The sequence below is a fragment of the Amblyomma mixtum genome, chromosome 1 (assembly GCF_055824585.1).
Source record: "Amblyomma mixtum isolate Tamu chromosome 1, ASM5582458v1, whole genome shotgun sequence".
Lineage (NCBI taxonomy): Eukaryota > Metazoa > Arthropoda > Arachnida > Ixodida > Ixodidae > Amblyomma > Amblyomma mixtum.
This window is the reverse complement of record NC_143012.1, coordinates 109,183,194-109,210,994: the sequence shown is the minus strand read 5'-3', so window position 1 is coordinate 109,210,994 and position 27,801 is coordinate 109,183,194. Positions and strand designations below refer to the sequence as shown.

The 27,801-nt window shown below is 46.6% G+C and overlaps 1 pseudogene; it reads right to left on the bottom strand.

The window, feature by feature from the left end:
* Positions 1-27,801, bottom strand: part of LOC149367501 (uncharacterized) — an 80,755-nt pseudogene that overhangs the window by 38,907 nt on the left and 14,047 nt on the right.

Sequence of the window (27,801 nt, the reverse complement as noted above, 5' to 3'; positions counted from 1 at the left end):
CATTTTTGTTCCTGACGCGAGAAGCGACCGGACTAATCTCGATTGTTCACAGCCATGAACAGCTTCGCCTACGTGTTTCTAGATTACTCTAGATGATCTCGACCTGTTATCTCGAAGTTTCCTAGCCGGCTTTAAATTGAACGATGCCACGAGCAGCGGGCATTCGTAGTTCGACGACCGACGAGCACGTTTGTTGCTTACGCCGCCGCCGAGTGATTCAGTTATTTTGCGGGCGCAAGTCAGCCCAAATAAAGAGCTTCGTTTCCAAGACTGGCTGGTGTCTTCCTGACCACTGGACTGCCGTCACTACAACGTGACAATATGAAGAACAACGTGCGTAAAGGAGAACGCGCTCTAGGCCGGCTGACATGAATCGCCAATAAAAGGTTTGGGATGCGCCGCGACACAATATTGTTACTATACAAAGCTTATATAAGACCTATATTTAAATTTGGTTGCATTTTGTTCTCTGGTAGCGCAAACTACAATGTTCAACCCTTAATCTTACTGGAAAGGCGTGCTCTACGTCTCTGCGTTGGTCTCCCAAAATCAGTTTCAAACGCCCTGCTTTATCTCGAAGCCAGTATGCCCGATTTAATTTCCCGCTTTCAAATACTCGCGGTGCGAACTTTCCTCAGGTCGTTGGACCCGATGACCAATATCAGTACTCCTATTTTTGTGTCTCAGCAGGCCTTATTTTTTTACCATCATTGGCCACGATATCAAATGCCACAAATTACCTTAACGCAGAAACTTTTAACACCAATTGGTGTTGAACTCAGTTCATTGCAGTGGGTTGACGACACGCCGGCAGCAGTGGAATTCCATTTTGACCACATCTTCCCATCTCATGCGAAACACATGCCCACAAACATTTTAAACGGCATTCTTTCTGGTCATATAGCGGAATTCCCCCATCATGTGGTGCTTTCTACTGATGCCTCCGTCAGCTGCCAAAAAGCTGCAGTTCGCATCTTTTCGCATGATTTGGCATGGAGCTATTCTGTCCGCATCCCAGATTATATCCCCATATTCTTTGCGGAATTTTTGGCTCTTGAAATGGCCCTGCACAAAATTCCGTGTCGTGTATCTCACGTTATCATCCTGGCTGATTGTTTGTCAGTTTTAGTCTCCCTTGAAACTTCCCAAAAAGATTTTTTGTGCCGCTTCCTGCGATTTTTTGTCCTGTCCACTTTAAAGGAGGTCCGTTTTGTCTGGGTTCCTGGTCATGCAGGCATTCATTCCAACGAGGTGGCTGATTATTTAGCAAGGTCAGCTCTTGACGGGCCAGTAACGCATCCCGTCCCGAATTTCAGTCTGCTGGTGATCTCCAGGTTTCAGCGGTTCCAACACATATCAGCCAGGTTACGCGATTCCTTACTAAATACTACTGATTATCAGCACTTAGCGTATAAATGGAACGTCCGTTCGTGTGAAACCAGGCAGTGTGAGGTATCAATGACGCGACTGCGGTGCAGGATTCCCAGTTTAAATTTATACCTATGCAGATGTGGAAGGTCTCCGACAAACCTATGTGACTCATGCGGGGACGTTGAATCTGTGGACCATTTCCTGCTCTACTGTCCAAAGTTCGCACTTCAGAGAAAGATTTACCTGGAGGTCCCTCTCTCCAGGTTAGGGCTCCCGTTATCTCTGCCAGTGTTGTTATCGTTCGGAGCGAGCGCCAAAGGATTTGCATTGGGTTCAATTTGTGGGAATCTTCATGATTACATAATTGCAACTGGTAGGTTGATTTCCTAGCTCCTTTAGAAGTCTCGGCGTTTTTTTTATTATTATTATTGTCACCAAAATGTTCTTTGTTATTTCACTTCAAATATTCTTCTGTCGTTTTTCATGAATACATTTTTCAAAATTCACGTTTGGCTCCGATATTTTGTCGTAATCCTATGAAAATTTCCTTATGTATACCACTATACCTTGGCCAATCCCCCCCACGTGGGTGTGTGCCATTATAAAGAGGTGAAGAAGAAGAAGAAGAAGAAGAAGAATGGCATATATCCACGGCGGAGGATTGGCCAGGGTGCATAGGAGATACAAACGCACTCATGTACAGGGTATGGAGTATATTTAAATTTAAAATTTTGGGACACAGAGCTAGAATTTGTGCAAAACAAAAAATACGAAGAAGGACAAGTTTTGAATTCACATTCTAGCAGAGGAATCTACCAGATGAAATTATATAATCGTGAATAGAATCGCACACTGGTTTCAGGGCATATCCCTTGGCGCTTGCCCCGAAGGATAAGAGAATCGGAATAGGTTAGAGGAAGCCCAAGCCGAGCGAGGGGGATTTCCAAGTAAATTTTACGGAGAGCAGCGAGCCGCCGGCAGGAGAGGAAAAAATGTTCTATAGATTCAATTTCGCCACAAGACTCACAAAGGTTTCATTTCATTTATTGGTTTTGTTTGGCCAGTACAGAGACTGCAAACAAGGGAGAGCAAGCTAAAGGCGCCTAGTAGCGCCTGACTGAGGCCTGCCCTCCCCATGTAAAAAAAACAAAAACAAAGTGGCACTTGGCAATGATACAAAGTTTTCGTAAGTAACAGAAACTAGAAAAGCAGCGGATATACTGACAACGAAACAGAGATCAGGCATGCATAGAGCTAAGCACAACAAAACTAAGATCAAAACATAACAAAGTCAATAACTGATTAGGTAAAAACACACCACAACTAGCTATAACAAAAATATTCATGAACAGTTTTCCTAAATCTGACCTCGGACATATTTTGTAGTGACAATTCTGTTAAATATGGATAGGTGTTTAATGTATGAGGAATTATGTGAGTTAGTTTTTGGAACCCATAGTTTGTACGGGATTTTGATGCATGGTATTGAGGGTGCCTAAGACTGTATGCTGTTTGGGCAATTAAATATGTGCTCTCGAAAGTCTGCCAGTTTCTTTTCATAAGGTTTCTGATATAAACAGCAAGCTTCTTGTGGTAAGCGGCCGTGATGGTTAGCAGTCTATGGTTGAGGAAGGAAAGACCCGTGCTCTCACTGTAATGTAAATTATCAATCGCTCGTACAGCTCTTTTTTGTAAAGTAAGTACTTTCACAAGATTGGTTGAGGTAGTCGTTCCCCAGATCAACAAACAATATTGTACATGCGAAAAGACTAGAGAGAAATAAATTTGTAGTTTGAATTTCCGAGGCAGTATTGTGCGAAATTTATTTAGGATACCAACAGAGCGAGCCATTTTAGTGCAAACGTAGTTTACATGATCTGTCCAGAGGAAATGTTCTTCAAAAATGACTCCAAGGAGCATTGTAGAGCTGACACGAGTTATAGGAGCTTGTTCGAAGTGAATTTGGAAGTTGTTCGGAACTTCCTTATTTTTGGCTCTAAACAGTATGTACTTTGTTTTCCTGACATTAAGTTCTAACCTATTTGATTTTAACCAAACAGACAATTGGGATAACCAACTATTGGAGGCTGCTTGCAAAATATTACTATCTTGCCCTGAAAAAAATACGTTAGTATCGTCTGCATAGATTATAATGTTAAATAATTATCGGCCGATCTCCGTTCTTTCAGTTTTTTCTAAGATTGCAGAACTTGCAATCAACACACGTCTTTCTCAATATCTCGAGAAAAACCATGTCATCTCCAAGCAACAGTACGGATTTCAAAAAAACAAAACAACTGAGGCCGCCTTACTGGAAATCAAAGAAAAGCTAATTGAAAACATAGAAAATAAACTGCTAACAGTTGGCATATTCCTTGATATGAGGAAAGCGTTTGACTCCGTTAACCATAAGATATTGCTTGAAAAAATGCAGTGTTATGGAATACGCGGCGTTCCTTTAACCTTATTTGCTAGCTACCTTGACAACCGATCTCAAACAACTATCATTAACGGTATTTCATCTGGGATCGGTCAGATTGTGTCTGGTGTGCCACAGGGCTCCGTTCTAGGACCAACGTTGTTCTTACTATATATTAATGATATCGTCAACCTTCGTCCAGCAGACAACATTTATCGAAAGCCCCGATCGGCATAAATAAAGATTTAGCCGCGGTATCCTGCAGCGCAAAAGGGTCATGGACACCTCACATTGCCTCGAACTGCACATCCGCACACTCCAAGGAAATGCCAGGTGTTGAAAATCCGCTGCAGCGAGGAGAGGCTCATGGCTCAAGGTGTGGAAACGCTGGAATCACTGAAAGCGTGCTAGAGTCAAGTAAACAGTATTTGGGACGAAAGGGACAAAAGGTCCATCAAGGGCAGAATTTACTAAAAAATCAGCCCTCTCATTAGAAACAATGCCACAGTGCCCAGGGACCCAGTGAAAACGTACTTCTGTAACATGTGGAGGAATGAAAAATTGAAGGGAACGGCTCATAGGAGTATCTCTCGAGGTTTCGAGCGCTGCCAAAACAGAAAGGCTGTCTGAGAGTGTAATAACCCGAATGATACTGCAGGGAATCCTTATTAAGGCCAACTCAATGGCCAGAAACTCAGCTACAAAAATAGGGGTATAGTCAGGGGCCCGAAATGAGTAGCTCCAATCAAGAGCCCTTGAGTAAATACCAATAGCAGCCTTTTCATTTTGCTGGGAGGCATATGTATAGACGGCAGTATGGTTAGTATAATTGTCTAGGTACTCCTCTATGAGCCCATTTAACATATTGGCGGGCAGGTTCTTAGCATTCCTTGGGAGGGTGTTGTCAAAGAAGACTGCCGTGTCAGCCCGCTTGTGGTTGACTGGTACTAAAGATGTCATTGATACAGAAATATTTGACAACAGGGAGTTAGTGAACACCACCTGAGGGAGCTTATACCGAGGCCAGGGAGTACCAAAGAAGAGAGTTCGGTTCGTCGTAAATATAGGGTTAGCCAATCCAGGAACAGGCTCCAAAGACCTTAAAAATGTCCGCACAGTGATGAGCTCAAACTGGGAATGGAGATCTGGTATCCGCGCCTCCAAGTACAACACAGCATTAGCTACTGATTTAGGCAGACCTAAGCAAAGGCGCAGAGCGCGTCGCTCCATAACAAACAGGGGTTTCGGGCTGTGCACGCTCCTCTGACGTCATCTTTAATATCTTCATCTTCACTGAGATCTTCCTTGTCTACACTGATGCATAACGTCGGTTCAAGCTGCAACTTCTGGAGTTCAGCGTCACCCACTGTGTCCGAGACTCGGTCATCGGCAGTACGTCGTCGCCTTACAGTTGCGTCTTGCATCGTGACGGGTAAAGGCATTGGCTGGCTTGTATCCGACCTCCGGCCGAGAATTTCCGCCCGTACCAGCTGCCCCGCCCGTACTGGCGCCCATTCGCATCGGCGTCGAAGCAAACCTCGCTGCCTTCTTCTAGCACTTCCCGCAGGTCTTCGACGTCGACACGTCTCGACGACACTAGCGTGGAGATAAGCTGTGCCTGCACGATGCTTCACAATAGCATGGTCAGGAGAGACTTTTCCCACGCTGCCGCACCGTTCGTGGAGCGTTCCTGTCGCCGTCACGTCGTCGTTTTTCTCAGCACTGCTGCAATGGACGGCCGTCCTCGCACTCGCAGGTGGAACGCCATCGACGAAACGCAGTCTCTCGATAAACCATTTTGTCCTTGACCGTTCGTCAGGGTCGCGCATGGCGTCGAGACGGACCTTGAGACCGAGTTCTGAGACATCGGTTAGCACTGCGACTCGTCGGCCTACGTACGTTTCGAAGTCGATCTTCCGGAAGCCCGCGGTCACACCTCGGAACCTGGGTAGCCTTACGAAAGCGTGCGAATCCTTGAGCACGCATATGACGCCTTCTTCGTCATCGAAGCGAGGAGGAAGCATCTCGGTGCAGCGCTTAGCAGAGTATCGATCGCGGCAAACCCGCCAGGCACGGTGCAAAGAAGTACCGGGCTTTGGGCCAAAGTCCAGAACGACGCGGTCACCGACCTTGAGGCTCGAGGCGTGCAGATCGTCGTATCGGTTGTCCCCAAACGACCGAGTGTCGAAGTAGACTCTGTCTTCGATTGAAGGTTTAACGACGTCGATGAAACCGTAGTGATTTGAAAAGCTGTAGACTCGCCCTTCGGCACCGCAGTAGTTGCCATCCTCTCCATTCATTTTGCTGGCCATGACACTTCTTAGTGGCCGTGTGCGCACTTGTTCTGATACAGCCTTTGATGCGGACAATTTCGGGGCCTGAAACCAATCATTCTTGTCAATATACGAGCGTTACATCGGGAGTGAAGAAAGATAGTGTCTGCATAAATGTCCTAGCCGTAACTAATAATAGCGGAGCAAGGGAATTCTTAGATTTCTGCATTAACATGAACCCCACTCAAGCTATACTAGAACCTACGCGCGTAACTGATAATTTCGCGAATAACCTAGATTTCTTATTAACAAATCACCCGGACAGTTTTCAATCCATCACTTACCTGCCTGAAATCAGCGACCACAACGTTATTCAGGCTAACATTGTCCTCAAACCAACGCGCCGACGAAAACTCAGTCAAACTATTCGCCTTTATGACAAAGAAAATTATGGCATGGTTAAGGGGGGATGGTACCAAAAATGTGCCCAAATCCGTTTTTTTCAAAACTACGACCAAAAAATACTTCCCCGTATGGAGAGCATGTCCAGCTAGTGGCGAGCTCGTAGTTTCTCTCCAAGCGATTCAAAAATCGCGCCGCTTGTGCACACCCGCTCATGAAATTGGGCGTGGCCTCTAAGCAGTTTGTTTACATTTAATGTTTACTCTGAAGAAAGTATTACAACTCATAAGAACGACTTCTTTTACATATTCCTAAAGGTAATGAATGAAAGACAGCTTTTTTTCATTTCAGTAGTTGAAATATTTGCCGCTAGTGGCACGGTAATGCACACGACAAGCGCGGGAGCTGGTGGCATGGAGGAAAAAAACTAAGGAGGGAGCATGACGTCACGCGGCCAGTGTTCGCAAGCCGAGTGTATTGAAGTCGTTTTCTCCCTCAGTTTTTCGCTCTCCGAGCCGGTCCTTTATGTTTTGATTCCGGTATGTTTTAGTGCGCGCGTATGCGCGACTCGCGGCGCGGGCGTCTACAGCAAGCAAGTTGATCTACAGTTAGTCTGCCGCGCTAATCGGCGCATGCGCGCGCGCAGCGGGGCTAGACTTTGCCGCACGCTATCACGTGGTGCGATCACGGTGGGGACACACTGTCTTTTTTTGCTATATCTTTACTTGTTAAGACGAGGCTTCAAGGTTGTCGCCGGACGCTCCCTCCTCAGTTTTTTTTCCTCCATGGCTGGTGGTCTGGAGCAGGTGCCCCAAAACAGCACTTGTAGGCTTTTTCACAGTAAAACCAGCTGTGTGTGACGCAGTTAGCATCTACAATGATAGCAACAAAGCAAAGAATCATGTTCTTGAGGCCCAAGGTATCGAACCGGGAGCGTTTTGCGAAGTAGCCCTCAATCGGATGGCTGAGTTTCGGGTCGCTGCTGCTGAGAGCAACCGACTACGGAAGGCCAAGCTAAGTGCCAGTAAAGGTTTGAGAAAGGAATCTGATCCTGATTATCCTCCAGACTACGCCCCACGTGCATGTTAGGCGGATGGTCGAGCAGTTAAATTTTAAAAACAAGATTTCTGGAAAAGCTGTTCTCACTTGTGTAAGGAACATTTTGTCTGCAGTGAATAAATGCTTCGATTTGAAACTTCAATCAATAGTTCCTGAGTGATCATCGCAGAGTCTGAACCAAAAACAGAAATTTGTAATGAAAAGTTTTTTATTTACTACTTTCTCCAGCCAAAAGCCCCCAGCTAGAATGTCAAACGTTACAAAAATTGTATTTCAAGAATACAATTAGCAAATTTATTTCTTTTGGTTCAGTCAAAACCTTGTGTTGCAACAAATATGTGACAGAACTTTCGTCGCTCTAGAGCAAACAGTTAATTTTTAAATGTTCCTTTACCAAACTAAAAAAATTGTTTTATATTTTTTAATGAAATTTATTCTATCAAATTGTTTTGTTCAAGGTTTCATGTGGAACAAGCAGAGACATAATTAAATAGGTGTGCAAATTTTTAATCGTTTGTATTGAGTATAAGTTGAGATATTCACCCCAAACGGTAAAGTCGTGTCTCCGGGTACCATCCCCCCTGTTTTTTCCAGTTTTTGCGTCACGTTTTCATTCTCAGTCTATTCAAGAAAACTGGTCGTTATTCAAAAATAAACTAGAAATTCTAACCAATCATTTCAATCCCCTTTTCAGTTTTCAGGAGAATTCCCATAAGCCGTGGTTTACTAAAACATTTAAGCGTTTAGAAAACAAGAAGAAGCGTCTTTACCGTTCAGCCAGGTTTCGCGGTACGAATTGCGCATGGGCAAAATACCACGAAGCCGAAAAATCATATCCCTCCGCTATTCGTTACGCTAAGCATACGTTTTTCCACTCAGACCTACCCAATCTGTTAAAAAGTAACCCGGGAAAATTTTGGCAAGTCATGAACCCACATCCTGCAAGTGAGATAACGCTCTCATATGAGTAAGGTGCAGTCTTCACTGAAGCCGAGTGTGCCACCATCTTCAATGCTGCCTTCGCATCTGTATTTACTAACGAGACTGAAAGACCTTTTTCTGCCTTTTTCTTAGGCAGTTCAGTGCTATCCCTCTTTTTACGGTTCTCGAATGGGCCGAATTATAGCTAAGAACAGGCTTTTTTGAACGAGGGAAGTATGTCCAGCATAGTGAGCTACTACTAAAGCTAATGCTGAGGTCAAGGTAACGTAAGCAACCCTCATCAGGAACCTCTAGAGTCTAGGATGTGCCGAATGGTCAACAATGCTTACCAGGCAAAAACCTGCGCAACAAAACACGCCACGCGGTTTGTGAACTGCACCATCGGTGGGGTGTATCTTATCCCACTGACCTGTGGTAAATGTTATATTGGCCAAACAGGCCAGTGCCTGAACGAAAGGCTACGAAAACACCGGACTACAGTCGCAGCTCTGATGGCGGGGGGCCATTTGGCCGCACGTTGCCGCAAATGCAAAGCAAAAACAACAGGCGGTAATGAAGAAAAATGCGTTCCACTCTTCAGCAACACGAGAGTGCTGAGGCGGCTTCATAGGCAGGGTGATAGGGAGATATTTGAAGCATTTTGCATTGATAAGGCAGGGGACAAGTGCGTGAGCACACCCTCAGTAGCCCTCACGAGAAAAGAGTTAATCTATCTGTCAAAAAACTTGCGCGTCAGTTTGGTTTAAATGTTTACTGTTTGCTTAACAACCTGCTTCGTGATAAAGAGAAGGGGGCGGGGGTACAGTCTCCTGAGCATGCGCCGAATAGAAGTGTAAAAATCTGTTATGTGTGCATTAAAACGTCAGTTGAAGTCTAGCGTGCTGTCCCGTCGGTTTCTTGTGTCGCTGTCCTTGTGTTTCCACGTTAGTTGCAATGTCGCAGTCATTAACGAATTCACACCAACTAGCCCAACTGTCTTCCATGATCATGATAATATTAACTCCAAGCTCCTGAAGAATACCAGGGATATTTCTGCTGAATTTTTATGCTTACTTTTCTCACCGTCACTCTCATCAGGACGAATGCCAGGCGACTGGAAGAGTGGTAAGGTCGTTCCAGTGTTCAAATCAGGCAAGAAAGCTTAACCTCTTAATTACCGACCCATTTCTCTTACAAGTGTACCCTGCAAACTCATGGAACACGTCATTTACACGACCATCATGAGCTCCCTCGACTCTAACAACTTTTTTCATCCGTCACAACACGGTTTTAGAAAAGGTCACTCATGTGAAACACAGCTCGTTATTTTTCTTCATGATTTGCATGCTAATCTTGACACTAACCTGCAGACCGATGCCATCTTCCTAGATTATGCAAAAGCATTCGACAAGGTACCACACAAGCGATTACTAAAACTGTCAGACTTGAATTTGCCTAACGGTATTTTAAAATGGTTAGAAGAATTCCTCACTAATCGCACGCAGTTTGTCACTATTAACTATCATAATTCTAACTCCATTCCTGTAATATCTGGTGTCCCTCAAGGCTCTGTTCTCGGCCCACTTCTGTTTTTACTTTATATGAATGACTTACCAGACAACATCAATTCTAAAATTCGCATGTTCGCAGATCGCTGCGTCATTTACCGCTCAGTTACTACCATTAATGACCAAAATTTTCTCCAGGACGACCTTAACCGCATTCAGGAATGGTGTGAGGTTTGGTTAATGGAACTTAACCCACATAAATGTAAACGCATGTCTTTTCACCACCGCCGTAATCCACTTGATTTCCAACCGGCATCGTCCCGCAAACCCGCATATCCCATCACACTTGTCATCCTTTCAAAGTTTCTCGACCACGTGTCCGCATGGTTACTTTTGCAGCCTCATTTTTTCCCCGTACCATTGTGGACTGGAACGACCTTCCCAGAGACATTGCAGCCATCATGTGCTCCGCGACCTTCGCTTGTAATCGTCGTGCTCATTTGTCATCGTGTTAACACTTGCCGCCAACGAATATTGTACCCACCCCGTATGTAATGCCCCTCACCGGGCCTTAAAGAAAAATAAATGAAATGAAAGGAAATGAAACATCATTGTCTCTAGATGTTACTGAAGCGTTTTTTTTTTCTACATCGCAGCAACTAAAACTTGCGTTTATGCGTTTATTCAATGCCCTACGTTCACTCTGGCCTCCTAATGATACACTCGTAAACCACAGCCTTCAAAGTTTCGCCTGGGGGTGCTCAATGGTCAATTTGACGCTAAGAGATTCCTTTTAGTGTGTTGGCGCTGAGATCCTATCTCACCGATTCCTACTCTGTCTCTCTGGGGTTGCTCAGGAACAACAACCCAGGTCTCACAAGCCTCACCGCTGCGGCACCTGCAATATCAGGGCTTAACCGCTGCATCACTATGCCAGGAGTGGTATAAGGACTCCCGGGGTTCTATGAATGTAACGTAGAGAAGGACAAATCCCTCATATAGGGGCATTAACCCACTGAAGCTGTCGCGCCATACTTATGGCGGAGCTTAAGTCCGTTTTTGCCGATCTTTGTTCCAAGCCTCCTTGACCTTGATAATGTCGACGTTGACCATGAACCCTGCACTTAGTATTTCTTGTTGATGTTACCGACCACCGTACTATGTAACGAATGCTCCCCCCCCCCTTATGTAATGCCCTAAGCCAAGGGCCCTTAAGGGTAAATAAATGATGATGGTGATAATGACCTTGAAAATCGAGCCTCGAACGGTAAGCGAAGCCTAAGCTAGAACTGAAGTGTAAGCGCATCTAATTCGCATTTGGGCTAAGCACGCTAAATCACCCGTAATATGTTGTACGAGGCGGACAGCGGCAACTTCCAGTTGCGTGTTCGTTCACTGTAGCCTGTGTGTCCAGTTCGCTCAATAGCATGCTAAATAATGGCGTGTCCTTGCAATAAGTTTTTCACCAGGCTGAAACAGTCCTACAGACCCAGGGGATGTAGAAGAACTTCTTGCTGGGCGAGTTGGTGCATAGCTTTCTTGGGATGGCGTTGCGCACACGAACAAACATACACAGGAAAAAGCAGAAGACAGATAGAGCGCAAACTATCAACTACATTTATTGCTTTCAAGTCACGTCTATTGCTTGCAAGTCTAGTTGAAAACAAGAGGAAGCAATGGGCTTGGGAAGGGCAAATAATGCGAAGGCAAGATAACCGCTGGTCCTTAGGGGTAACGGAGTGGATTCCAAGAGAAGGCAAATGTAGCAGGGGACGGCAGAAAGTTAGGTGGGCGGATGAGATAAAAAAGTTTGCGTAGATACAGTGGCCGCAACTGGCAAAGGACAGGGTAAATTTGAGAGACATGGGAGAGGCCTTTGCCCTGCAGTGGGTGTAGTCCGGCTGATGATGATGATGATGATATCTATCTATCTCTATCTATCTATCTATCTATCTATCTAATCTACCTACCTGTCTGTCTGTCTGTCTGTCTTTCTGTCTGTCTGTCTGTCTGTCTGTCTGTCTGTCTGTCTGTCTGTCTGTCTGTCTGTCTGTATGTCTGTCTATCTATCTGTCTATCAATCTTCTGTCTGTCTCTCTGTCTGTCTGTCTGTCTGTCTGTCTGTCTGTCTGTCTGTCTGTCTGTCTGTCTGTCTGTCTGTCTGTCTGTCTGTCGGTCTCTGTCTGTGTGTCTCTGTCTGTGTGTCTGTCTGTGTGTCTCTGTCTGTGTGTCTCTGTCTGTCTGTCTCTGTCTGTCTGTCTCTGTCTGTCTGTCTCTGTCTGTCTGTCTCTGTCTGTCCGTCCGTCCGTCCGTCTGTCTGTCTGTCTGTCTGTCTGTCTGTCTGTCTGTCTGTCTGTCTGTCTGTCTGTCTGTCTGTCTGTCTGTCTGTCTCTGTCTGTCTGTCTCTGTCTGTCTGTCTCTGTCTGTCCGTCCGTCCGTCCGTCCGTCCGTCTGTCTGTCTGTCTGTCTGTCTGTCTGTCTGTCTGTATGTCTGTCTGTCTGTCTGTCTGTATCGGTCTGTATCTGTCTGTCTATCTGACGTGTACATGTGGGAAAATTCTGGAACACATTAATCTAAAAATTAAGAGGAACTTTAGCGGCTAAAGTGGTCAAAGGCGAAAGCCTGAGTGCTGCATTCTACTACGCGATTGTTCACTTCACATTCTGTTGGCGCATTAATTAAATGCCAATTAATGACGCTTAATCTTTGCCTTTAGGAGTGGAACGCGACAGCGTGTTGTAGCGCTGCCAGGGAGTCCACGGTACGCCACCACCCGTTCGGCGCGATGCGCTGCCCTTTGAACGCAACGCGTTTTGAGGAAAGGAAATGGCATTGTAATTCTCTGTCATCTCGTTGGCCACCTGAACCGCACCGTACAGGAAGGGAGGAAATGGAGTGAAAGAAAAAAGACGGGCCGTAATGAAGAGAATGAAAATTGTATTTGAGGAAAGAAAATTACGCAGTTACTCTTTCGCATATCTCGGTGGACACAAGTCGAAAATTGTATTTCAGGAAAGAAAATTGCGCACCAACTGTCTCACAATCTCGTTAGACACCCGTCAAAATTCGCGCGCAGTGACGTCACGACTATTTCGACCAATCCGAAACGCGGGGTGTTCAATAAAGATCTCCCCTGACCCACTTCCTTTGGACGGAGAGCAACGAAACTTTGCAGGTTTATTAGTCCTTCTCTACATAGGTGCCACCCAGGGACACGCACTTCTCTCATTTTTTTATGCAACTGTAAACACGTCCCTTGTAGAAGTCGACAGGTTGCTCCAAAAGCCATGTTGTGACTTCAGAAATCAGTCTCATCATCTGGAAAATGCTTGCCCTTCAAATATGACTTCATTGTCGGAAAGAGGTGGCAGTCCGATGTTGCGAGGTCGGATGAAAATGGGAGATTCGTTAGAATTTCAAAGCCGCAGCAGCGTGTTTCCATCTGCGCAACATGAGAGTTGTGAACTGAGGCATTGTCTTACAGAAGGCGGACACCGTTGGTGAGCATGCCACGTCTCTTGCTTTTGATGGCCTCCCGCAAGTTCCGCCGCAGTGAAGCACAGTATGCCCCCGTAATCGTGGCACCTTTTGCTAGGAAATTGATCAAGACTACTCCATGCTGGTCCCAAAAGACTGTGAGCATGACCTTGCCCGCCCAGGGCTGGGCGTGCCTTCTTTGGAGGCGGTGAGCCCCAAGTGCTTCGATTGCATCGACTGGACTTTAGTATCCGGATCATAGTGATGGACTCAGCTTTAATACTGTGCAATCAGTCTGTTGAAAAAGTCATCCTGGTTTCCATGGCACATGGTCAAAAGAGCCTGGGAGCATTCGACTCGTTCCTGCTTTCGGAAAGGTGTAGCAGCCGTGGAACCCAGCGAGCGGATACCTTACGCATGTGAAGATGGTTCTGAATGATTTTTTCCACGGACCCCACACTAATCATGATATTTTGAGCTAAGTCTCGAACAGTTACGCGGCGATTTTCTAAAATGGCGGCCACCACTTGCTGAATGATGTGTTCATCGATAGCAGAGTGAGGTCGCCCTGCAATCGAAGCCGTTTCCACCAAAGTCCGACCACATTTAAATTGACGATGCCAGTTCTTTACTACATCATATGTTGGGGAATCCTCCCCATAAGCCACTTTTATCTTATCGAACGTCTCCCCGGAGTGTGTTCTTTCAAGTACAGGAAATTGATGACTGCTCTGTATTCCACTGCATCCATTGTCACACCTCACACCACTTCAGCACCTGCGGAAGGCCGTTATTAGTTTGGAGTTGCACATTGGCACGTGGCCTATAGGGACGTAAGTCATTACACATGCGCAGTTTCAGCATCCTCTAATAAGTAGAAGTGTGTCAGAGGAAATCTTTATTGAACGCCCCTTGTAGCACGTCTTGGTCACGACAGTATGAGCCATTAAAGGTCTTCGTCTTAAAATTTCTGACGTAGAGGCTAAAAAGCTAATCCGCCCTTGCCAGCACGGGTCAGAAATGGTCTATCCGCTATAACGCAACTTGTTGAATTCGTACATGATCTTGCGCAAGGTATTAACAATCAGTCGCAATTTGACATGATTTTCCTTGACTTTTCCAAAGCGTTCGACCGGATGTCGCACGAAAAATTTATTTGCAAGCTTAAGCTCCACATTGGTGTTGGTCCCGCCACACAATGGATCAGCAGTTATTTATACGAACGTTACCAAATTGTCCAATTCAAAGGACATACTTACAATATTCTTCCCGTGGTATCTGGTATCCCCCAAGGATCCGTGCTGGTGCCTCTTCTATTTTTGTCATTTATTAATAACATAACTAACAAAAATAAAGTACAAATGAGACTCTTTGCAGATTATTGCGTCTTTTATCAAGAAATTAAACATCAATCTGATTAGACCAAACTAAATAGCGCTTTTAATAAAGTGTTTCAGTGTTGTCACGATTGGAGCATGGTCATCAACACAGAAAAGACTGTTTCTATGTCCGTCACAAAGAAAAAAATTCCCCTTAAGTTCGCTTATGGTTCTGATAGCACTGTGCTACGAACTGTTACGGAATACCGATATCTGTCCATCCTTATCTCATCCGACCTGAACTGGACGACGCCCGTTCAAATAAGGCAATGAACAAATTGTTCTTCCTCAAACGTGCCTTGAATAACTCGCCTCCCGGAATAAAGCTTCTGGCATACGTTACATTGATACGCCCGATATTGGAATACGCTAACATTGCGTGGTTCCCTTACACAGGTACTAGCGTAGCCGCACTGCAAAATGGGCAGCGAAAAGCCGCGCGATTTATTTATAACCAGTACAGACGCGCAGATTCGCCTACTGAACTTTTGCATCGCGCAGGGCTTCAGCCTTTATCTATCCGATCCAAATTGCACCGCTTGAAATTCCTATACTTACTCCTGCGCAATTCATTTAAGCTTAGCTCTGAAGACTTCGTCAATATAAGCCACTCCAGAATCACCCGCCACAAACACCCTTTCACACTTGATTGGTTTATTGGGGTTTAACGTCCCAAGTCGACTCAGGCTATGAGGAACGCCGTAGAGAAGGGCTCCGGAAATTTCGACCACCTGGGGTTCTTTAACGTGCACAGGCATCGCACAGCACACGGGCCTCTAGAATTTCGCCTCCATCGAAATTCGGCCGCCGCAGCCGGGATCCCTCTCACACTTGAGAAATTTTTTTGTTGCAATAACACCTTTGACTTTTACTTTTTTCCGCGAGCAGTGCGCTAATGGAATGCACTTAACGTTTCAACGGTAATGCAGCCGACACTCCTCAAATTTTTGGAGCTTGCCGAGCTGAGTTTATTGCCGCTAAACTGACTAAATTTTGTTAAAATGTTGGTGATATACACTTTGCACTGTAAAACTGGTGCCCTCGAATTTGTTTGTTTTTAAAGCGAAAGCTTTACTACTTGCACTTTCAGCCTTTGCCGTGGCACGGCGGTGCCACCATTGACCTTTAGTTGACCTCTGTGTGACGTCATGTGTGACATCACGCCGAAGAGAAGGGCGCCGACTCGCGCCGTCGCAAGCCGCGGCGGTGCCACCACCGGCGCCTAACGCCTACGCTCTCCGCTAGGAGCGCAACAGGTTCTTTGTGACGTCACGCCGAAGAGAAGGGCGGCCGACTCGCGCCGTCGCAAGCCGCGGCGGTGCCACCACCGGCGCCTAACTCCTACGCTCTCCGCTAGGAGCGCAACAGGTGCTTTGCGACGTCACGCCGAAGAGAAGGGCGACCGACTCGCGCCGTCGCAAGCCGCGGCGGTGCCACCACCGGCGCCTAACTCCTACGCTCTCCGCTAGGAGCGCTACAGGTGCTTTGTGACGTCACGCCGAAGAGAAGGGCGGCCGACTCGCGCCGTCGCAAATCAAATCAAGAAGTCTTTATTGAGTAACAAAGAAAATGTATACACAGATATTTGGACCAATACAAAATAACATATAGGACAGCAATCACAAACACATTGAATGAAACTAACTTTGTAGCCTTGCTTCCATTCCCAAAAAATTTTTCTTGCATGTCAGTTTGAAATTCCTAGCTTGCTTTATTTTAATTGGCAACGAGTTCCAAATTTTCGCTCCTGTAAATTCTATTCGTCTTTCTCCGTACGCATTATGACAAATAGGAAGATTAAAATTGCCATTGCTGGCTTGTCTAGTGGTGCGGACGGGAATGCTAAATGCACCAAGAGGTAAGGGGTAGTTGGTATTTATAATATTATTAACCATAAGAGCTATTTTGTAATCGCGTAAGGTTGTGAATGACATGATTTGCACTGCGTCAAAAATGTTATTGTTAGAAATATTCGAACAAGGTAATCCCATAGTTTTCAAGGCACGTTTTTGTAGTCTTGCCAATGGTGATAAATACCTTTTGTATGTGATTCCCCATGATTCACTGCAATAACTGAGATGACTGTGACATAATGAAAAATAAAGTGATCTAAGAATAGCAGGTGGAAAGTGCCGCCGTGCCTTTGCCAACGTAAAACAACCGTACGCAACCTTTTTACACACACTCTGCACCTGTTCCTTGCAAGACAAGTGGCAGTGAAACATGACCCCTAAATATTTAAAAGAAGACACACTATCAATAACGTTGTTGTCAACACATATAGAAAAATCACTTGATTCAATACACTTTTGTTTTGAACGAAAAATAACATATTTAGTTTTTTCAGTGTTTAAATTAGATGATTATTACGGAACCAAGTCGAGATACGTTGGAGTTCATTGTTAATAGGATTTTCTATTGACTCAAGTGAGTTGCCAGTAAAGATAAGTGCAGTGTCATCCGCATGCATCAAAATTTGAGAACACTGTATTGGATTGGGGAGGTCATTAATAAAAAGTGAAAATAAAAGCGGTCCCAGAACTGAGCCCTGGGGTACACCACACGTAACAGTTTGGTATGCAGACTTGAACTGTTTGAGGACAACTTGCGGCTGTCGTGAAGAAAGATAAGTTTTAAAGAATTCAAGTGCCCCGCTACGCACACCATATGCTTCGAGTTTTATTAAAAGAATGGAGTGTGAGACTGTGTCGAAAGCTTTTTTGATGTCTATAAATACGCATACAGCAACATTATGGTTATGAAGAGCAGATAGAATAAGCTGTGATAGCCGCGGCGGTTCCACCACCGGCGCCTAACTCCTGCGCTCTCCGCTAGGAGCGCAACAGGTGCTTTGTGACATCACGCCGAAGAGAAGGGCGACGACTCGCGCCGTCGCAATCCGCGGCGGTGCCACCATCGGCGCCTAATTCCTGCGCTCTCCGCTAGAAGCGCGAGTGTGGCGTTACGCTGAAGAGATTAGGCTCGACTCACGTCGCTAGAAAGCAGTAGCTGTGCCAACCACCAGCGGCTTAACATTGCTTCGCGATCTCGCGCCGTCCGTGTGCGACGGCGGTGCACATGAACGGCGGCCTGGCTGGACTGGATTGTACTGGACTGGAATGGATTGGAATAGATTAGATTAGATTACATTAGATTGGATTGGATTGGATTGCATTGGATTGGAGTGCATAACAGATGCATCGCCACAAGTCTAACCACAAGCACCACCACCAGCTACACTACCAGCTGAACCATGGCGTAGGTACGGATATTGCTTTCGCAATTACCGAGCTTAACCAAGCTAAGCCACAGCCGCCGTGGTGGCTGAGTGGTTTGGTGCTCGGCTGCTGACCCAAAAGACGCGGGTTCGATCCCGGCCGCGGCGGCTGGAATTTCTTTGGAGGAGAAATTCTAGAGGCCCGTGTACTGTGCGATGTCAGTGCACGTTAAAGAACCCCAGGTGGCCGAAATTTCTGGAGCCCTCCACTACGGCGTCTCTCATAGCCTTAGTCGCTTTGGGACGTTAAACCCCATAAACCAACCGACCAGCGAATTTTTGCATTTTTTTAACTAGACCCATCCTTTTCACTGTATAACTGCTTACTGTTCAATAACTGTTTTATCTTGAAGTTGTGTACTTTTTCAAGGGCGCCCACCCCTGTAAAAACCTCGGTAGCGGTTGAAAGTATATCAAAATGACATAAAAAAAGATTTCTTACCAGCCAAAGCCTGTTGGACGATTTTGGAACTATGTGCCCGATATGCCAGCTCCGACTTATCTATTTATTTTTTATTTACACATACTGCAGTCATAGAGACCAAGCAGGGGGCCAACATTCAAAAAGCAAAAATAATATCAAACACTACGCAAATCCAGCGTTCCGGCAACAATAAAAAAGAAAGAAAACCAAACAGAGGGCAATGATATTTTTAAGCTTACACATACAATAAGTTACTCTTTTCAAAAGCAGCGGCATCCTGAGCCGAAAAGACATTTGCTGGCAGTGAGTTCCATGTTGTGATTGTTCGGGGCAAAAATGAGTTTCTGAACATATTTGTGCGTGCAAAGTACGGGGTAAGGTTATGGTTGTGGCTATTGCGTGTCTGTCGTGTAGAACGGGGGGATATATAGGGAGCAGCATTAATATTAAATTGACTAGAGTAAAATGAGTACAGAAATTTAAGCCTTGCAAGTGCTCTCCTTCTTTCTAGAGTGTATATGTTCTTCGTAGACATCAGAACGGATGGTGAGATAGAGCTATGGTAAGCGTTAAAAATGAAACGGACGGCTTTTTTTTGGATCATTTCAAGTTTCTTTATATCCTTTTTTAAGTGCGGATCCCATACGACAGAAGCATACTGAAGTTTCGGACGAATTAGTGTGTTCAAGGCAAGTTGCTTAAGTTCAGAGGGAGCGTGTTTTAATTTGTGTCTTAGAAGGCCAAGGTTTCCTGAAGCAGACGAGCAAATGTTATTAATGTGGCTGGACCATGAAAGGCGATTTGTAATAGTGACTCCAAGATATTTGTATTCGCTCACCTTTAGCAGTGGAAGATTGTTTATTGCGTAATTAAAACTGTATGGCGCTTTCTTGTTAGTAACCTGAAGAAGAACCGATTTGTCGCTATTTATTTTCATGGACCAAAGGGTGCACCACTCTAGGAAATTATTAAGATTTGACTGCAGGCATTCTTGGTCGAGCCGCCGCGGTGGCTCAGTGGCTATGGTGCTCGGCTGCTGTCCCGAAAGACGCGGGTTCGATCCCGGCCGCGGCGGTTGAATTTCTTTGGAGGAGAAATTCGAGGCCCGTGTACCGTGCGATGTCAGTGCACGTTAAAGAACCCCAGGTGGTCGAAATTTCCGGAGCCCTCCACTACGGCGTCTCACATAACCTTAGTCGCTTTGGGACGTTAAACCCTATAAACCAACCAAACCAACCAACCATTCTTGGTCGGTAGTGCTGCTAATTTTCTTAAACATAATGCAGTCATCTGCGAATAGTCTAATACTGACTTCGGACGTATTTACGGAGTTAACCAAATCATTGATATAAATAAGGAATAAAAGAGGCCCAAGTACGCTGCCTTGAGGTACACCAGAGGTAACGGGTAAAATACCTGGATGAGATTTTTTAACATCGACGAACTGTTTTCTGTTGGAAAGATAGGTTTTAATCCATTCGACAAATGCTGTTGGAAGACCAAGATGCTGAAGTTTAAAGATGAGCTTATTGTGCATGACGCGATCAAACGCCTTGCTGAAATCTAAAAAAATGACGTCAACCTGTCCAGCATTGTCAATCGATGAAGCGAATTCATCAACTAGCTGAGTAACCGTAGATAAACCTCTTCTAAAACCATGTTGAAAGGGAGACAGGATGTTATTTTTTTTCCAGAAATCACATAAGACATTTAGGTATAACATGCTCCATAAGCTTGCAGGTACCTGAAGTTAGCGATATGGGACGGTAATTGTTAACGTTCAAACGATCACCTTTCTTAAAAATTGGAACAACGCGAGCTAAGCGCCAGTCATCAGGGACAACAGAATCTTTTAACGAAAGTTCGAAGAGGCGAGTTAAGATGTGGGCTAATGGTTCGGAATAACGACGACGAAACTCATTCGGGATATCATCAGGCCCCACTGCCGATTTCGTTTTTAAGTTTAGCAGCATGTTTAGTACGCCTTCATAGCTTATAAAGTCACCTGATATATCAAATCCGGATACCTGAAGTTCCAAATCTGGATCACTCGAGGCAAAGACTGAATGAAAGAAACTATTGAAGTGATTTGCAATATCCACAGGAATCTCCGAGGCCATGCCGGCAATGGATAGCTGATTTACCTCATCTTTAGAATCACGTAGGTAACGCCAAAACTTCTCAGGGCTCTCTCTTAAGAAGTTGGGCAGTGCCTGCGAAAAGTAGTTTTTTTTTTTTGCTTCGGAAAGCTTAGAAGCTAGCTGAGTTTTCAGCTTGCGAAAACAGGTAGTTTTATGACCGCTTCGTTTAGCGCTTTTAATTTTTCGATGCAAATGAATGATTTCTCTAGTAATCCATGGACTAGGCTTATTTGTACATACACGCTGGTTGGGAACAAAATTTTCAATACAAAAGTGAATAGTCTCCTTAAGTGTAGTCCATATTGCTGTGATGTCGCTAGGCAGGTTATCACATAAATCCCAGAGTTTGTCTAGGATCACAAGATCATCGGCACGTGAAAAATTTTTTACAGTGTTATTGTTCGCTATCTTATGGTTTTTCTGGGCATCAAGCAGCAAAGACAAATGAACGCTTTTGTGATCAGAGATACCCGTGTCAACATGCACACTGTATGTTACTGTTAAATGCAATTCCCAAGTATTTGTACTCATTGAGACGCCTAATTGGTGGACCATTAATTTTGTCTGTTTAATTAAGAAAATGATTTCGCATGTTATTGTCACTTTTCAACGCTTAGAGATCACAGAAACACAAACCTCACCTGGGTAGCCTGCTTTATAGAACCTTGCCATTTGTTCGTGAAAGCTCTGGAGATCTGTGTTTCTGTCGCTGAAGGCATACTGGAGAGGAAGCGCCAGGAATATCAACTGCCGTCTGTGCCTTCAGAAACAAAGAAAGGCAAAATTGCCGCATTCCCTACATTCATCGCCTGTTCCACCATCTTAAGAAAAATGGGACGACAGGGAATGTTCGCGTGGTTTTTTCAGGCCCTAAGAAACTAAGCGCGCTGTCCAAAAAAACTTTGCCCGCCGATAAACGTACCCTGCAGTGCACCATTGATCGCAGGGAAAAGTTCGTGAAATGTACTGAAGGCATTGTTTATGACATCCCACTCTCCTGTGGCAAGCGGTATGTTGGTCAATCTGGTCACTGCTTGAATGATAGGCTTTGTGAACACAAAAAATAATTTGAAAACTTTTGCTGGTAGCAGTTTGGCTGTGCATTGTAAGGAGAGCGGTTGTGCTCCATTTTTTGGTAAGTGTTCGATCGGTGCCAGACACCGGGATCAGTTAACACGTGAAATTATTTAAGCAGCGCGTATCGCTGCTTTGGACGATAAATGCGTCAGCAAGCCGTCTATCTCCCTGTCCAAAAGAGAGCTGGCCTTCTTAAATAATCGCTGAGTCGTGCATGTCGGTCGCTCCTCGTTCACCCGATTTTCATATTTTTTCCGGCCGCATGCGCCTGTTTGCCCTCGCTGTTCACATTCGTCTTGGTCGCCTAGGTTTCTGTCAGTCTGAAGTTAGCGCCTGTGTTGTGTGCGTCTCTCTCTGTCCCGTTTTGCGCTATCTCACATACCATGATTCACAGTCGCCCAAGTGTCTACCCGTGTGAAAGCGGCGTGCCGACAGCTTTGAAGAAACAAACACTACAAAGATTCGAAGCAATACGAGCCCAGCAGAAACCACCCAGGGAGGCAGGACAAAACCCGACCGGCGGTGGCGATACTCTTAGATCTCTCTCGCACCGCGCATTCATTGTCTTCTTCAGGCGCAGTTCTCTCGTGGACGCCGTAACCTATAACATCTTCCCACCGGGGGGAAGGGGGCCATTCCGAGTTCGGGGAGGCAAGCGGTGGGCAGGGCCGCTCAGGTGACGCGTCCCAGGGAGATGACCGTGCGCTCCACTGGAGCTGGGCGTGGACTTTCCGCAGTGGTCCCGTTATGGCGTTGCAAGACAACGAGGTCATCCAGGTCCATGATGAGGCGTGACGACGCGAGCGAAAACTTTTCGCGAACAGGGCGGCCTGCCGTGGGACCGTCGTGCAAGCCGCGCAAGACGTGAGACCACACAGCTGCCGAGACGACCGGCAAAAACATGGAGGGCCGACCACGAAGCCGTTTTACACGGTACAAGAGACCGTACGTGTGTCGATGGGCGCGGCGCAGCTTGCGGGTGCACGTCGCAGAGGAAGTAGACTATGGAAGCCAGGTAGGGGCCGTTGACCTGCGCCGTCCGAAGGTCCGTCAAAGACGTCACTGAAAAAGGGTGACGCGAAAGCAAATCAGCGTCCTGATGGGCGGAGCCGCGGCGATGCACGATGGTGGAATTATATTCTTGTAGATGGAGAGACCAGCGCGCGAACTTAGCATTCAACTGCGTGGAGGACTGCAACCATGTCATAGTGTTGTTGTCCGGGGCTATTGTGCAGTGACGACCGTACAGGTACCGACGGAACTTACCAACCGCCCGGACAACCCTAGGCCTCAAGCTCCGATGAGTGCCGGCGCCCTCAACATCCAAGAGTTGGCGGCTGGTCGCCAGACACTTCTTCCTGTAAAAGGACCGCTCCGAGTCCATCTTGGCTGGCGTCCGTGCGTGAGATGGTCGAAGCAGACTCATCGTAGTGGGCAAAAGTAGGGGGCGCCAGGAGGGCATGCTTGATGTCGACGTACACTGCCTGTTGGGCCGGGGTCTAATTCCACGCTGCGTTCGTTTTCAGCAGGGCGGCTAACGGCATGTTCCTTAGGGCACAAATCCAAGGAAACTTCTGGGTTCCTTAGGCGTGATTGCAGCTTCGTAAGCCAAGACCACCCGCAGCTTGTCATGGGCGGGACGAATGGCATGCTGATCTATGATGTGACCTAAGTACGTCACCTCGGCAAAACCGAAGAAGCACTTTATCGGCTTCAAGAGAAGACCCGCGGCGGTAAGTGCCTCGAGAACAAGCTTGAGGCGCGGCTGATGCTCTTGAAAAGTGGCCGCGTATACAATCCCGTAGTCTCAATATGAACGGTAAACTGGGCTAGTTGGTAGGAATTCGTACTGAAAACTGCGCAAAAAACGAAGACACAGAACGAGAAGGCACGACACGGGCGCAGACTATCAACTGAATTTTTATTCACATGAAGAGGCCTATATAAGTATCTTCTACCCACAGTGAGACAAGCACAAAAAACACAACCGCGAAAATCAGCCCAAAACACAATCACCCACTATCCCTTCGCGTGCACCGTGATGCGACCGTCAATTACACTTCAAAAAAAAAAAAAAACTTGCGCACAAACAAAATCACGACAACCTTAACGGTCACGCTGATATCACGCCAAAGACCCATATCACCTGCTCGCCTTAAGAAAACTGGCCAAAAAGGTTATCTCCCTGTCAAGCAAGGCCACAGATGGTGATGCCACACAGGAATCCGAGTCTTTCTTGATTAGGTAAGCCTCCACCATCTCCCTGCATACCTGATCGCTATGTTTGAACAAGACGCTAGTCCTGTTCAAATGAGGGTAGCACTTTTCGCAACCCTTGCAATGCATGGCGAGATCGGAGGAATCCGCGCCCTTCAACGACCTACGAAGCTCCGCCATCCGCTCGTTCACACAACGACCCGTCTGCCCGGTGTACTTTTTTCCGCACGAGAGCGACACTTCGCAAACAACTCCAGTGTTACACTCTGAACCTAGTTTCCTTCCTGTGCGCTACCAAATAACCAGTTCCAGCACGACTGCCCTCAGACTCTAGCTTTTTACGCACAGCACTACAAATCCGCGCCGTGAAAATCACGTCCACTCCTACCTCGCCCCCACTTTCTTGAGCCGGTGTGAAATTCCATGGACGTACGGAATTCCCACCACACGTCTCCGTCCCTCGTCCTGCTTGTTATTGGAACCACTACTCCCCTTCTTGGCCAGGATCCTTTCGGAGATCTGAGCCAACAACTGCTCCGGAAACCCGGCTTCCTTCAGCTTCTCCACCTGTGCCAGGAAGCTAGCCTCAACTTTGTGGTTACAGGACTTCGCAAGGGACGCTTTTAAGCAGGACGTGGCTATACCAGCCTTGACTATTTTTGAATGCCCCGAGCTAAAGTTCAACAGTGGCTTCTTTGTTCTAGGGTGATATTGCCAACACACACCATTATCCAGGTACTCGAACTGAGGTCTAGAAACTGGAGGGTATCCGAGCTGGGCATCTCGAAAGTGAATCTGAGGCCGCCACCAGCATCCTTGAACATTTTTACGACGTCTGGAACCGCCCTGGGAGAGTTGGACTTCAAAATGATCAAAAAATCATCGACATAGCGGAAAACTCTTAGCGCTTGATCACCAAGATCCTCCGCCAGTTCCTGATCCATCCTGCTCAGATAAATATCGCTCAATACAGGTGCAACCCGGGAGCTGATGCAAACACCCGACTTCTGGACGTACACCTTACGGCTTTGACGGCTTTAATATCTGTGTGCGTGTGCCGAACGAGAACGACGCCATGATATGCAAAACAGCAAGTTTGTCCTCCTGACATCCAGACGTTATGCGGATGGCTTCGGCCGTCCCCCGGTCACTCCAAACGGTTCTGCCGTATCCTTAGTTCGGAGTGGTGGAGACAGGCAAGGTTTTACAAGCTATGCCTTCGCGTTCACTGTGGCGTGATGACGGATGAACGACTGCGGCACCGGGTTTGTGAGGATTGGTACAGAACAGCGGACCGCCTTACCGAGTTCCTATGGAATTCCATTCGCCCCACGCTGCCTATCAGGGAGAAGACTTCAGCGACCACAAGGAAGGTTACTGTCCTAGGCCAACGAGAAATCGAAGAACAACACCGGCGCACCCTGGAGCTGGGTCCAAAGTTCTGCTTTGAGCCTGCCATGACGCCACTAGAGCGGTTGTCGCTCTCGCGTTCTGTCCCCAGGGCAGTTCCCGAGGCAGACAAACCCAGATGCGTGGAGGAGTGCTCTGCAATTGTGATCGACCATGGAAGGGCAAAGACACCAAGGCGAGGGGAAGGTATGGTGAACTATTTGGTCGCTGAGGGCTTGAGGCCTCTCCTCTCAGACAAGGAAGGGTTCTTTGTCCTCGCCCCAGAAATGATTTTTGCCCAAAAAGCGGGTGAGGCGGTGAAAAAGAACTTCAAGGAAGTAGCTGTAAGGCCCGCTGCCATCAAAAAGCAAGCCGTGGCGCTGCTGCAAGGAAGCAACCTTGAAGGACTGGCTACGGCCGTCAAGAATGGTAAAGGTACAGTTCTGGACTTATTCTTCACGGCAAAGACTCACAAGCCGGGCGTCCCTTTCAGGGCAATCATTTCTGAGCGGGATACATGGCAGCATGTTGTGTCGGGGTTTCTACAGAGACACTTGAGATCACTCAATCTTTTGGACCCCTTCTTGGTGAACAAATCCGAAAATGTGGTTGAGTTCCTGTCAGCGCTGCACAGAAAAAAGTACTGCGCCTTCAGCATCGATGTGGAAGACTTGTTTTATTCGCTGCCCCATCCTCAGCTGATGAAGAGAGTGAAAGACTGCATTGTTAAAGACAATGACGAGTTGGTGTTTATGGCGGAATGCGGTGTTTCAACAGAGAGTTTCCTAGAACTGCTTTTTTTTTACTTGGAATCGACCTTTGTTGGGTGGGGCGGTAAGGTGTACGTCCAGAAGTCGGGTGTTTGCATCGGCTCCCGGGTTGCAACTGTATTGAGCGATATTTATCTGAGCAGGATGGATCAGGAACTGGCGGAGGATCTTGGTGATCAAGCGCTAAGAGTTTTCCGCTATTTCGATGATTTTTTGACCATTTTGAAGTCAAACTCTCCCAGGGCGGTTCCGGACGTCGTAAAAATGTTTAAGGAAGCTGGTGGCGGCCTCAGATTCACTTTGGAGATGCCCAGCTCGGATACCCTCTAGTTTCTAGACCTCAGTATCGAGTACCTGGATAATGGTGTGGGTTGGCAATATCACCCTAGAACGAAGAAGCCACTGTTGAACTTTAGCTCGGGGCATTCCAAAATAGTCAAGGCTGGTATAGCCACGTCCTGCTTAAAAGCGTCCCTTGCGAAGTCCTGTAACCACGAAGTTGAGGCTAGCTTCCTGGCACAGGGGGAGAGGCTGAAGGAAGCCGGGTTTCCGGAGCAGTTGTTGGCTCAGATCTCCGAAAGGATCCTGGCCAAGAAGGGGAGTAGTGGTTCCAATAACAAGCAGGACGAGGGACGGAGACGTGTGGTGGGAATTCCGTACGTCCATGGAATTTCACACCGGCTCGAGAAAGTGGGGCGAGGTACGGAGTGGACGTGATTTTCACGGCCGAAAATAAGCTTGCGCGGATTTGTAGTGCTGTGCGTAAAAAGCTAGAGTTTGAAGGCAGTCGTGCTGGAACTGGTTGTTTGGTAGCGCACAGGAAGGAAACTAGGTTCACAGAGTGTAACACTGGAGTTGTTTACGAAGTTCCGCTCTCGTGCGGAAAAAAGTACATCGGCCAGACGGGTCGTTGTGTGAACGAGCGGATGGCGGAGCTTCGTAGGTCGTTGAAGGGCGCGGATTCCTCCGATCTCGCCATGCATTGCAAGGGTTGCGAAAAGTGCTACCCTCATTTGAACAGGACTAGCGTCTTGTTCAAACATAGCGATCAGGTATGCAGGGAGATGGTGGAGGCTTACCTAATCAAGAAATACTCGGATTCCTGTGTGGCATCACCATCTGTGGCCTTGCTTGACAGGGAGATAACCTTTTTGGCCAGTTTCTTAAGGCGAGCAGGCGATATGGGTCTTTGGGTGATATCAGCGTGACCGTTAAGGTTGTCGTGATTTTGTTTGTGCGCAAGTTTCTTTTTTTTTTTGAAGTGTAATTGACGGTTGCATCACGGTGCACGCGAAGGGATAGTGGGTGATTGTGCTTTGGGCTGATTTTCGCGGTTGTTGTGTTTTTTGTGCTTGTCTCACTGTGGGTAGAAGTTACTTATATAGGCCTCTTCATGTGAATAAAAATTCAGTTGATAGTCTGCGCCCGTGTCGTGCCTTCTCGTTCTGTGCCTTCGTTTTTTGCTCAGTTTTCAGTAAGTCTCAATATGGTAGCGAAATGGTCCACTTTATGTGGCTCAACACGTGGTCCATAATGCGCTGGAACGTATCTGGGGTGTTGGAGTCCAAATCCAAATCCACTTTATTTCCAACCTACAAGTTGGGGGTCCCCCCGGCAAAAAGCTGTCTCAGACAGCTTGACTGGGCCCTGGGGGCCTACAGGCAGCATCATGCAGTGGACCTCACAGCACTATAAA